At 45.2% G+C, this 13,191-nt stretch overlaps 1 pseudogene; it reads left to right on the forward strand.

Moving 5' to 3' along the window:
* Positions 1-8,419: 8,419 nt before the first annotated feature.
* Positions 8,420-9,042, forward strand: LOC127483494 (U1 small nuclear ribonucleoprotein C pseudogene; annotated as a pseudogene).
* Positions 9,043-13,191: the final 4,149 nt, after the last annotated feature.

Here is a 13,191-nt window from a genome sequence, read left to right on the forward strand (position 1 = left end):
CTGGCGAATGTCCTTAAGTAGCAAGAGGAGGAGGAGGGCCAGCACTGGGGTGCCGCAGGTCAAGCCACGCATGGGACTCCAGCATCCCTACTCAGAGCAATGGTTTGAGCTCCTAATGATCTTTCTCCAGTTCAACTTCCCGCTACTGCACCTGAGAAACGCAGTGATGAATGGTGAAAGTGCTTGGGTCCCTGAGACCCGTGTGGGAGACCACAGTGGAGTTCCTGTCTCCAAACTCCAGTGTGGCCCAGGCCTGACGGTTGCAGCCATTTGAGGAGTAAACCAGCAGATAGATGATCTCTCTGTCTCTCCCTCTCTCTCTGTCACTCTGCATTTCAAATCAACAAACAAGCAAGCAAACAAACAAATAAATCTTTAACAAAAAAAAAAGAGGAAAATGAGACCTGGACACCTAGGTAATTTGGTGATTCTCAGTTGATTAGAACAGGTCTCTTGTAGTCTTTAGACCTTAAATGATCTTTTTTCCTCCTCTTTCTCATTCAATAAAATTTTCTGAACATCTTTGTGCCAGGCACTGTGCTGAGAATTGGAAGTCGGGAAAGAAACTAACATTGTCTCTGCCTTCAAGAGGCATCCCAATCAGAAAACAAACAAACAAAAAATTATTCAAGCAATTATTTGGTAACCATATGTCAAGTATTAAGTGCAAGTTATCATGAGAGTCAGGATAACAATGACTTCAGCTAAGTTTCCAAGCTTCAGCCATCAGGTCCTTTCAAAATTTATCTTGGAGAATCAAAAGAAAGTTCAGTGGATGGCAACGCATCTCGTTTTCCACGCCATCATCGCATCTGTTGCATTGTGCTGAATTTACTCATAGAAATGTGCGTGCACGGGGCCATTGTTGTGGTGCAGTGGGTCAAGCCACCACCTGTGCTGTCAGCATCCCATATCAGAACACTGATTTGAGTCCAGGCTGCTTCACTTCCAACCCAGTTCCCTGCTAATAACCCTGGGAAAGCAGGGGAAGATGGACCCAGTGCTTGGGCCCCTGCACCCACATGGGAGACTCAGTTGAAGTTCTGGGCTCCTGGCTGTGGCAGGGCCCATCCCTGGTCTTTGCAGCCATTTAGGGAGTGAACTAACATATGGAAGATTTTTTTTGTCTCTTCCTCTCTCTATCACTCTATCTTGCAAATAAATAATAATAACTCTTTTAAAACAAGGGGAAATGTGCATGTGTTTTATTTAGTGACTGCACCGCTCTGATCCTGCCTGAACAGAAGAGCTTTGTGCTCCTGCATTGGCTCCCACCTGGAACACAGGAGCTATGGGCCCCTGTGGAGCCCATGCGCATCGCTTTGGGATGTAACTGCAGGAAGTAAGTACTGCTTTTAGGGCTGGGGAAACAGAAGGAACATACTGGGATTATCGAAATGTATGGATTGGAACAAGAGTCCTGGAGTAGGACAGTCTTTGAGAAAGACACCAATCAGCAGGTGTCAGTACCTCTGAGTTAGCACAGTAAGGCTGATATTGGAAATAGGGGGAAACTGCAAACAGAAACCAAATGGAGCTGCAGCAATCCACTGGACAAGGTGAGAACGATTGCTCTGACGGCAATGACAGTAAAGGGGAAGAAGCAAGTCCCTTTCGTCTCCTTCTAGCATCGCCTACTGTCAGGGAGCAGCTGGCAAAGGAAAATGTGGTTTGCCGAATCCAACAACTCAAAGCACGGAAGAGAATAATGGGTTTGGGACATAAATTAGTTAACAACCGTCACAGCATGCCTCCTGGCATTCCATATTGGAGTTGGAGACTCATGCCGATTCAAATCCCAGCTGCTCCACTTCCAATCTAGCTCCCTGCTAATGAGACTGGGAAATCAGAGGAAGTCCTACTTGGGCTCTTACCATCCACATGGGAGACCTGGGTGGAGTTCCTGGCTCCTGGCTTTAGCCTGGCCCAGCCCTAGCTGTTGCAGCAATTTGGGGAGTGAATCAGTGAATGGAAGATTATTTTTCTTTCTTTTTTTCTTCCTTCCTTCCTTCCTTCCTTGCTCTCTCTCCACTCCTCATGTCTCTCTCTCTCTCTTTGTATAACTCTGCCTTTCAATTAAATACTAAGTCCTTTCCAAAAGGGTGTTTGGGGGAACATGAGCACAATGAAGTGAACAGCATGTATACAGTGAGTGGTCTTTCCTCCCACTAGTTATTTACCACTTTACCATTTGGGAATTGGTGGCAGAAGCTGCAAGGAATGAATAAAAAAATACCATTAGTTCTGTCTTATTCATTAATATTATCACCTTTTAAATTTTTTTAATTAATTTATTCGAAAGGCAGAGTTATTGAGAAAGAGGGAGAGGCAGAAAGAGAGTGAGATCTTTCATCTGCTGGTTCATTTCCCAAATGTCTGCAACGGCCAGGTCTGGGCCAGGCTGAAGTTAGGAGCCAGGAGCTTCTTCCCAGTCTCTCACGTGGGTTCAGACACTTGGTCCATCTTCCTCTGCTGTTCCCGGCCCATTGTCAGGGAGCTGGATCGGAAGTGGAGCAGCCAGGACTCAAACTGGTGCTTATATGGGATGCCAGCTTCGTGGGCAGTGGCTTAACTCACTGTGCCACAACGCCAGTCCCATAGCCTCTTTTTTTTAAATAGAACTACCTTAAATATGCCGTAATGCTTTGCCCGTCCCCTAGTTTTTCCAACAGCGTTATCTGAACTCTCCCCTCTGGTGCTTAAACTCTAAGAACCTCAACTCTGGAACATCTGTAACCCTGATAAAAAGCTTAAGGGAAATGCAGGAAGAGCCCGAAGCTAGTTTAAAATAGAAGTCATAAAAGTCGTGCGCTTTATCGAGACACAAAATATTTAAATTAATATTACATTTAATACTTACTTATCTGGTTTCCCTTAGCAACTGTGCAGGAGTAGCAGAACAGAGGGGGAGAAAAAGAAGTTACATCATTCTGCAGCTTCAAGAAGTAACCATGGGAAAGAGAGGTACTGACAAGAAAGGAGACATCATCACCACCGAAAGCAGGCTAACGGTGAGTGCTATGGAGGCACCCAGCCCTACAGGCCACACGATTCCAGAGGCATCAGTCAGGGAGAAGACCGCATGACTGCAGATTGAGACAGTACAGCAGGCTGGCAGTGTTCAGGAGAAACAGGGGTTAAGTTCCACCTGTCTCATCTCCCTGCGGCATGTCATTTTTGTCATAAGCTAGAGCAACCATGTGTCTGTTTACCACCACACGCTCAGTGCCTGGAATAAGACAGACGTTCAATCACTGAATCATAGATAACCCCCTTGATGCCAAATTACAAAAAGTATTAAAAATTATGACCAACAAGTTCCAGTGGAAATGCAGGGTTGTATCGATTACATTTAGAAAGGGCAAAGTACTACTTGAAAAAGTAGTGCCGGTGCTGCGGCATAGTAGGTGAAGCCACCGCCTGCAGTGCTGGCATCCCATTTGGGTGCCAGTTTGAGTCCCGGCTGCTCCACTTCTGATCCAGGTCTCTGCTGTGGCCTGGAAAGGCAGTAGAAGATGGCCCAAGTCCTTGGGTGTGGGGAGCAACCCGGACTGGACTGAGTTACTGGAATTAAGACTTATTCTATGCATCTGCTCTCCCACAATATGGCGCTGGGAGAGGAGAAAACAGCTTCTACGCAGCTGCTTCTTGCCAACTTGAGTGATGACCTCCAGGAGCTGATCCTGCTCCTGATTGGAGGAGAGCAGCGTACTCGGCGTGTGGGCAGCCGAGTTGGGATTGGTGGAAGAGGACTATAAAGGAGGAGAGAGACAACATGCACCAGGAACATCTAAGGGGAACATCTATCTGAAGGAACACCTGTGCAGCCCCCGAGAGAGCCGGCCGGCGGTGTGCCGCTCCCCCGCGGAAGTGGGGAATGTGGCAGGGGGAACCGCCCTTCCACGGAGGTGGAAGGGTCAGTAGCCAACCCGGGAAGAACCAGCAGCAAACCCAGGGAGGGCCGAGCAGACAAAAGAACAGCAGGGTCCTGTGTCGTTCCTCCACGAAGACGGGGAGCGACACTTGGGCCCCTGCACCCATGTGGGAAACCCGGAAGAAGCTCCTGGCTCTTGGTTCCTGGCTTTTGATCAGCTCAACTCTGGCCATTGGGGAGTAAACCAACAGATGGAAGACTTTCTCTCTCTCTCTCTCTCTCTCTCTCTCTCTCTCTCTGCCTCTCCTTCTCTCTGTGTAATTCTGAATTTCAAATAAATAAATAAATCTTTTTTTTTTTTTGACAGGCAGAGTGGACAGTGAGAGAGAGAGACAGAGAGAAAGGTCTTCCTTTTGCCGTTGGTTCACCCTCCAATGGCCGCCGCGGCCAGCGCACCGCGCTGATCCGATGGCAGGAGCCAGGAGCCAGGTGCTTTTCCTGGTCTCCCATGGGGTGCAGGGCCCAAGCACCTGGGCCATCCTCCACTGCACTCCCTGGCCACAGCAGAGGGCTGGCCTGGAAGAGGAGCAACCGGGACAGAATCCGGCGCCCCAACCGGGACTAGAACCCGGTGTGCCGGCGCCGCTAGGCGGAGGATTAGCCTAGTGAGCCACGGCACCGGCCAATAAATCTTTTTTAAAAAAAAAAGTAGTGTCAAAACTTTCCAAAATTGGGGAGTGATATTAAACCATAGAGTCTAGAAACTCTAAAAAATACCAAGAATACTCATAAATACAAACAAAAGGACATATTAAAGTTAAACTGTGAAAAATTAAACAGCAAGAATAAATTTCTTAAAGGTAGCCTTGAGAGAGTCATGCATAGTTTGAAAAGAATAACAATGAAACTGATAGCTAACTCTTCAACAGAAAATAAGGAAATCAGAAGACAAAGGAATCAACCTTCAACATGCTAAGAGTAACAGCCAATCTAGAAACCTATATCCAGTTAAATATACTTCAAAGGTGAAGCTGAAATTTTAAAAATTTCATACATACAAAAATGTAGGGGAATTTAATTTAATTTCAGTGGAGCTACACCAAAAGAAATACCAAAAGAGTTCTCCAAGCATAAGAAATATATGCATAATTCCTTACTGAAACAGCAAAACAAGGTACAAAGATTGAAGAAAAGTAGATATATAATTAAAATGAAAGGAATAATCATGGTCAAAACAATGATAATTTCTTATAGGTTAAAATAAATGCAAAACACATGGAAATAAAATATGATATTGATGCCAAAAATAGGTGGGGGTAGGGGGGATACTACACTATTTTTCAAGAATAAGAGTAAAATAAAAGCATTTTAACCATAAATGAACTATGAAAAATATTACTAATAATCTCTTGGTGAAGAAACAACTAAAGCATGCTGTTTTTTGGACTTAGAAAGAAGTAGTAGGAGCAAATAATGTTGGTCTTGGTAATTCTAAACAAGAACAGGTGTCAGGAAAGAAAAAAGTAAAGTAAAGCACACCTGAAAATGGGCGGAAGGTAGTTTAAAGTTACAGCTTATATTTTTTCATTTTGCTTTTCATTTTTCAAATTTTTCTACTTTTTTGTAATCAGGATAAGCTATATATAAATGCTGCGATATTTTTAAATTTTCATTTCTCTTAGTAAGATTCTACTTATATAGAATGATCTACTATAAAATTCAAACAAAGTATTTCCTGTAGATTCATGACCATAGATAGTAAAATTAAGGTCCAAACTGTTAAGCTTATGTTTGTGGTCAAAATCTTATGCAGAATATGGAGTATGGACCAAGATGTGAACTCTTTTCAAATAGATGTTGTTTTCCCCAAAATAAGTTTGCAATGATAACTCAGGCAGTTTAACCTTTTCTACTTTCTCCATGGGCAGTGAAGCCAGCTAACAATAAAACCTCAAAAGCCTTCTAAAGAGTGCCATGAGATGACTGGGGAATCAGTAAACTCTGCCAACACTGGTGCATGCTCTCCCTGAACAATGCAGGAAAGGACACCTCTTCTCAAGGCAACATGAGCAGTAGTCACAAGTGAACGTGCATCCTGCTCTCGGGGACGTGTGTCATGACTTGAAGGGTATGCAACTGAGAAGCAGTCATCGTTTTCCGGCGCATTGAAGCACCTGCATACCGTGTTGCATGCTGTGACTGAATCCTACAAAAATGATAGAACGGGAGCAGGTGTTTAGTCTGCTCCACTACAGAGCACCTGGGGTCCATTCACAGCTCCAGTTCCTGACCCCAGCTTCCTGCGGGTGTTGACCCTGAGTGGCAGTGGCCATGGCTCCAGTAGCTGGGTTTCTGCCACCAAACATCCTGTGTGGGAGACCTGGATTGAGTTCCCAGTTCCCCAATTTCAGCCCTAGTAGGTCACCGCGGGCATGTGGGGAGTGAATCAATGGATTGATTCTATCTCTGCCTCTTTCTCTCAGGCTCTGCTTCCAAATAAATTTTTTGAAATGTTTTTAATTAAGAAAAAAAAGTTTTTAATGATACCGTGGAGTGTTGGCAGTAGAGGTGCTCTTGGTGATGCAGTAACAGAGAAGGCAAGCATTTGGGGTGCTGGGAGAATGGAAACAAGACCTGGGTGGCTGGAACACAGCGAGTGAAGGACAGGGTGGCATGAGTCGAGGTTGCACCGACAGAGGGTACAGCTTCACTCGCTCATTTGCTTGCTTCCTTCCCATTTCCTTGTTTCTGTTCATTTCATCCCCGTGACCAGTCTCTGCTCCTCACACATAGACATCTCAGAAACATAACCTAGAGTTCTCATGTTCTAGGGTGCATATCTTTAGTGTTAACCAGGCATTCCTTGTAATGCCTAAAATGCCCTCATAAGAACTCCAGTGCATTGGAAACTCATGACTGGTGCATAGGGAGATTACTGATGCCATAAACAGGAGTGTCAATTTGTAAAGTCAACAACAGGAGTCACTGTGCACTTACTCCTCATGTAGGATCTCTGTCCTTAATGTGCTGTACACTGAGGCTTAATGCTATAACGAGTACTCAAACAGTATATTTCCCTTTGTGTTTCTATGGGGGTGCAAACGATTGAAATCTTTACTTAATGTACACTAAACTGATCTTCTGTAAAAAAAAAAAAAAAAAAAAGAAATTATCAATTCCCAACTTGACTCTCACTGGGATTAAACATGACAATAGGTCTGATCTGATTTCATCATCATTTAAAAAAATCATCTATTATTTTTCACTTTATGTTTCTGTGTGGGAGCAAACTGTTGAAATCCTTACTTAAGGTATACTAAGCTGATCTGCTGTATATTAAGATAATCGAAAATGAATCTTGATGTGAATGGAAGGGGAGAGGGAGTGGGAAAGGGGAGGGTTGTGGGTGGGAGGGACGGTATGGGGGGGGGGAAGCCATTGTAACCCATGAGTCGTACTTTGGAAATTTATATTCATTAAATAAAAGATAAAAAAAAAAAAAAAAACTCCAGTGCAGATCCAGGGTGATTGGCAAAGGAGTCATTGGAGGTGGTGGACTGCGTATCATTTGGTTAGAGGGTGAAAGAGGTCCTTAACTGAATTGTCTTGCTACTTGAAATGTAAATTTATTCTCTCTGTAAAGATGAATTGAATATTCAATACAAAAATACTATTGTTTTCTAGGCACAAATTTACCATCTCTTTGATGCCCTCTACTGCGGCATCCTGTTAACCACAGAAGTAGAGTAAAACCTCAAGGCGGCCAGCAAAGCTTTAGGATTCTGGGAGAATGTTTTTCAAAGCTTGGCTCATTCTTCTGAAAAACAACATCCTTACTTAACTCTCTGGATTATAAAATGTTTATGTGAAAAACTCTCCAAAAGAGTTTTCATCAAAAGTCAGAAACTTGTTAAACCTTTTTCCCCCTTGGTCTTAGAATATAGCCATTAACATGCATAACAGGTGACAGATGAAGCTTTGTTCTTGGGCTACACCCTGGGTACCTGCAGAGTTGATATTTCAAATTATCTCAAGTTCAGGTGTAGGAGGGCTTTTCTTCTTGTTTCAATGGCCACCCATGGCACCTGGAAATCATATGATGAGAAAAGCAAACCGAGAAAGGAGGAATGGCTGGGATTTCAAAAGCAATTTCTCCTTTCAAAGATCTTAAATGTTTTATAAAATATTATTTTAAGACACTTTATCAGAACCTCATAAATACTTGATATTGAACAAGAAGGTTATTCTCTAAAAACCATGGAAAAAGCTTCAGAAAATCCTTCTCTGACCTCACTTAGAATGTGTTCTTTTATGTGCCCCAAGGCTACCACGATTTTAAAATGCCGTCCGTGTAGCAGGGAGTGTAGGAATGTGGTAGACTTGAGAGGACTTTGTACAATTGTGGAATATGGCCCACTGTCCTTGTGTCACATAATCTCAAGAAGCTGTTTTCAATAATTACCAGTTTCATAGTTTGCAATACCTCCTCACTAGCTTTGCCTAGTTTCTTATAAAATATAGATTAGAAATGGCCTGCAGAGCAACATGCCCAAGTTCTACTGTGACTGCCGCGGTGGGTGCCTCACTCCTGCTCTCTGTCCCTGAAAGACACACTGCAGTGGCAGGAAACACAAAGAGAATGGGAAAGTCTACCATCAGAAATGGATGGGGAGCAGGCCTGGAGCCCGAAGACAAAACAGCCGCTGCATCTCAAGGAAGACACCTCCTACTCCACTCTGCTCCTCCCCCTGCAGGGGCGATGATCCTGCCTCGCCCGGTGTGATGCCAGCACCCCCTATTGGAGGCCCTCTCATGATGCCAATGAGGGGTCCTCCTCCTCCTGGGATTATGCCAGCGGGACCTGCTCCTGGAATGAGGCCACCCAGGGGAGGCCATTTGCCAATGATGCTGAGGCTCCCAATGGTGAGACCTCCCGCCCATCCCATGATGGTGCCTGCTCAACCAGGAGTGATTGGCCAGACAGATAAAGACGGAGGGCAAGCCTCTTCCTAGCCGTTCTGTATCACTTGTTCTGTGTCACCAGGAGACCATGGTGCTGTGACTCTGGGAGCCTTCTAACAGCATGAGAAAGAAGACTTGCTCCCCCTTCCTAGCAAAGAAAGAATAGCTTTGGAGGGAAGAAGTGGGTTTTAAAAAGTGCTTTTCATTTGTATTGTGAAAGTCAAAGTAAAATTGTTAACTTAGCTATAAAAGGTATTCTCTTTTTCTTCCCCTTTGTATTCCTTCTGTATTATAAAGAGATGAAATCTTCCAAAAAAGAAATCGAAAGGGCCAGTATTGTGGTGTAGAGGGTTAAGCCACGGCCTGCACACCTGCATCCCATATGGGCAGTGGTTCAAGTCCCAGCTGCTCCTCTTCCAATTCAGCTCCCTGCTAATGTGCCTGGGAAAGCAGTGGAGGATGGTCCAGGGAGACCTGGATGAAGCTCCTGGCTTCTGGCTTTGGCCTGGCCTGGACCCAGTCATTGCAGCTATTTGGGGAGTGAACCAGTAGAAGTAGGATCAATCTCTCTCTCTCTCTCTCCTCCTTCTTCTCCCTCTGCCCCCTCTCCTACCCCCTCCCCCAACCAAGCACAAATCTCTATAAAGTGGAGTACTCAGATTACCTGCTACACTGATGCTGATTTAGTACCATTTAGTAGGGAAATTCAGGAATTCTTGGTAATTAAGTATCACATACCCTCTTTAAGTTCCAGCTGAAAAGAAGGTAAATTTTTGGATAGTGGGTTTCTGAGGCCTGGAAACAAATTTTGGATATAAATGAAAAAATATTGGCTTCCCCAGACTTAAAATTTGTCTCAGTTTTGTTTGGTAGTGTATGGGGCTTGGCGGTGCTAAGAATTCTGTATTATTTAAAATAATTTTGAAGTTAACTTCTTTCACGCTTTCAGAAAAAAGCTACTAAGAACAGTAGCGTGGCCAAAGCTAATGCTACAGTGAAGGGAATGCAAATGAGCAAAGAACACTCTGCCTTTCTAAAGCCTAGAAATCTAAGCCAGGCCTGGGGCAGCCGGGGAAGTCTGTTCTGGCCTGGTGGAAGGACTGTCCCATCCAGAGGATCGGAGTGCGGGTATCCATCTGCCTGTAATTTTTTTTAAGATTTGTTTATTTGAAAAGTAGGGACTGTGGGAGGGGAGAGGGAGAGGGAGAAAGGAAGAGGGAGACAAAGAGCTTCCATTTGTTGGTTCACTCCTCAAATGGCTGCAACAGCCAGGGCAAGGCCAGGCCAAAATTAAGAGCCAGGAACTCCATCTTGGTCTCCCACATGCATGGCAGGGGTCCAAGCAATTGGGTCATATGCCCTGGTTTCTCTTCGGATTGCATAAATCTTCCACCTTTTACCAAGTAATTGGGTCATCTTCTGCTGCCTCCCCTCCCACATTAGCAGGAAGCTGAATCAGAAACCGAGGTAAAACTCGAGTCCAGGTCTTCAGGAATAGGATGCCAGCACCACAAGTGGTGGCTTAATCCACTGCGCCACAGTGCTGGCCCAATTCTATTTTGTAATTTGTGAAACCGAGGAAAAGAATACAGATGCAGCATACCACAGAAAGATTTAAGATGTTAACTTTAGGTGTTTCACCATCTTGTCTTTCTTTTTACTTAGACAAATCATTTTTAAAACTCATACGATGGGAAGGAATGATCAAAACTATTAAACCAACTGTTTAGAAGACTATACATACATTTCAATATGGTCTTCCAAGGCGGATGAAAGTCTCTATCCTTTAAGATAGGAAAGAGTGGACATTTGGCACAGCAGTTAGGACTGCGCTTGAGACACAACATCACGTATCAGAGAGTCTATTCCAAGTTCCTGCTCCTTTGCTTCTAGTATACCTTCCTGCTGTTGCACACCCTGGAAGGTAACAGGTGAGTCGCTGCTACCCATGTAGACTGAGTAGGTGGATGGGATTGAGCTCCCTGCTCCCAGCATCCATCTGGCCCAGCCCTGGCTGTTGTGGGCATTTGGGGAGTGAACCAGTAAATGGAAGTTCTCTGTCCATATTGCTCTCTCTGCCTTTCAAATAAAATTTAAATAATTCTTTTGTTTTTACAGATAGATTTCAGTTTCCTGTTCTAAATAATTTTAGAATTAAAAAAAAAAGTTTTTCTGGAATAATGTTCTTTGTTTCTAATTACAGGATTCATCCACTGAGCAAACATGGAGAAACTACAATGCACTAGGTATTGCTCCTGATGCTGAGGACATAAATTAAGACTCTGTCCCCACCCTTACATAAAAATTCAGCAAATAGCCAGAAGCAAGACATAAAATATGCTGGATAAGAAATTAGGATTTTAGGGACCGGCACTGTGGCACAGTAGGTTAACGCCCTGACCTGAAGCGCCGCCATCCCATGTGGGCGCCAGTTCTAGTCTTGGCTGCTCCTCTTCTGATCCAGCTCTCTGCTATGGCCCAGGGAAAGTAGAAGATGGCCCAAGTCCTTGGGCCCCTGCACCCATGTGGGAGACTGAGAAGAAGCTCCTGGCTCCTGGCTTTGGATTGGCACAGCTCCGGCCATTGCGGCCAACTGGGGAGTGAATCATCGGATGGAGGACCTCTCTCTCTTCTCTCTGCCTCTCCTCTCTCTGTGTAGCTCTGACTTTCAAATAAATAAATAAATTGTAAAAATAAATTAGGATTTTAAAAAATTCCCAGAAGATTCAGGCAAGCTAAAACAAGCCAGGTGAAATTAAATAACAATACATTTTGTGGGGAGCAACTCGGACTAGACTAAGTTACTGGAATTAAGACTTATTCTATGCATCTGCTCTCCCACAATATGGCGCTGAGAAGGGAGAAGCAGCTTCTACACAGCTGCCTCCAGTTCAACCAATAAACAGCAGGACCTGCTCCTGATTGGAGGAGAGCAGCGTACTCGGCGTGTGGGTAGCAGAGTTGGGATTGGTGGAAGAGGACTATAAAGGAGGAGAGAGACACCATGCACCAGGAACATCTAAGGGGAACACCTGAGGAACACCTGTGCAGCCCCCGAGAGAGCCGGCTGGCGGTGTGCCGCTCCCCCGCGGAAGTGGGGAAAGTGGCCAGGGGGAACCGCCCTTCCACGGAGGTGGAAGGGTCGGTAGCCAACCCGGGAAGAACCAGCAGCAAACCCGGGGAGGGCTGAGCAGACAAAAGAACAGCGCAGGGTCCTGTGTCGTTCCTCCACGAAGACGGGGAGCGACACATTTATACTCAGAAGTTGAAAAAAAAAAAAAAGAGGAAAACACAAAACCTGCTGGAGTGTAAGTGGGGTGTGACCAAGCCAAACAACAGCAGATGTAAAACAGAACCAGAGGATGCCATCGACTCCACATTTAGTAACCGTGTGCAGTTGATGCCAAGAAGGCTAATTTTGGGATAGATTAATAAAAATATGCAAAGAAAAGGGGCCAACATATTTCCAGTTGATTTTGCACGAATCAGATCTCACAGAATTGGGGGAGGGTGTCTGCTTTTAAGTACAAATTAGAGCATATTCACAGGACAATCAAAAAGGTGAAGGATCCAAAAATATATCAATCAAGACATGTCAAAAGGAATAATGATGTTTAGTCTGCAAGAGACGCTTAAGTGGGACATGATTGCTGTTTTCAAATATTAAAGAACTAGTGGGACAGAGATTGCTAACTGCCTTTTCAGCACCCATTTCCTTCTTTGGAACCCTCGGTTTCAGCAGGGCACTTGGACACCTCCCAGCCTCCTCTGAGAGTCGGGGAACCACGTGACTAGGTTCTGGACATTGACTGACCACCATACACAGTGCACAGTGCTTCCAGTGAGTTTCCTTCAAGAGAGTGGTGTGCCTTTCTGCCTGCCTTCCTGTGCTGCTGTGGGGGTCACAGTCACAGCTGGTGCTGTAGCAGCCATTCTGGATGTAAGGGAATAAAGGATGCTCCAGGCACAGTGCAGGGGTGAGATTAAGGGGGCCCGGGTCCCTGACAAGTTCATTGCTGTTGTCATTTCTTTTTTTCTTTTTGACAGGCAGAGTGGACAGTGAGAGAGAGAGACAGAGAGAAAGGTCTTCCTTTGCCATTGGTTCACCCTCCAATGGCCACCGCAGCTGGTGCGCTGCGGCTGGCGCACCGCGCTGATCCAATGGCAGGAGCTAGGTGCTTCTCCTGGTGTCCCATGGGGTGCAGGGCCCAAGCACCTGGGCCATCCTCCACTGCACTCCCTGGCCACAGCAGAGAGCTGGCCTGGAAGAGGGGCAACCGGGACAGAATCCGGCGCCCCGACCAGGACTAGAACCCGGTGTGCCAGCGCCGCAAGGCAGAGGATTAGCCTAGTGA

The sequence above is a fragment of the Oryctolagus cuniculus genome, chromosome 13 (genome assembly GCF_051225735.1).
Source record: "Oryctolagus cuniculus isolate XC-2025 breed Fujian yellow rabbit chromosome 13, ASM5122573v1, whole genome shotgun sequence".
NCBI lineage: Eukaryota > Metazoa > Chordata > Mammalia > Lagomorpha > Leporidae > Oryctolagus > Oryctolagus cuniculus.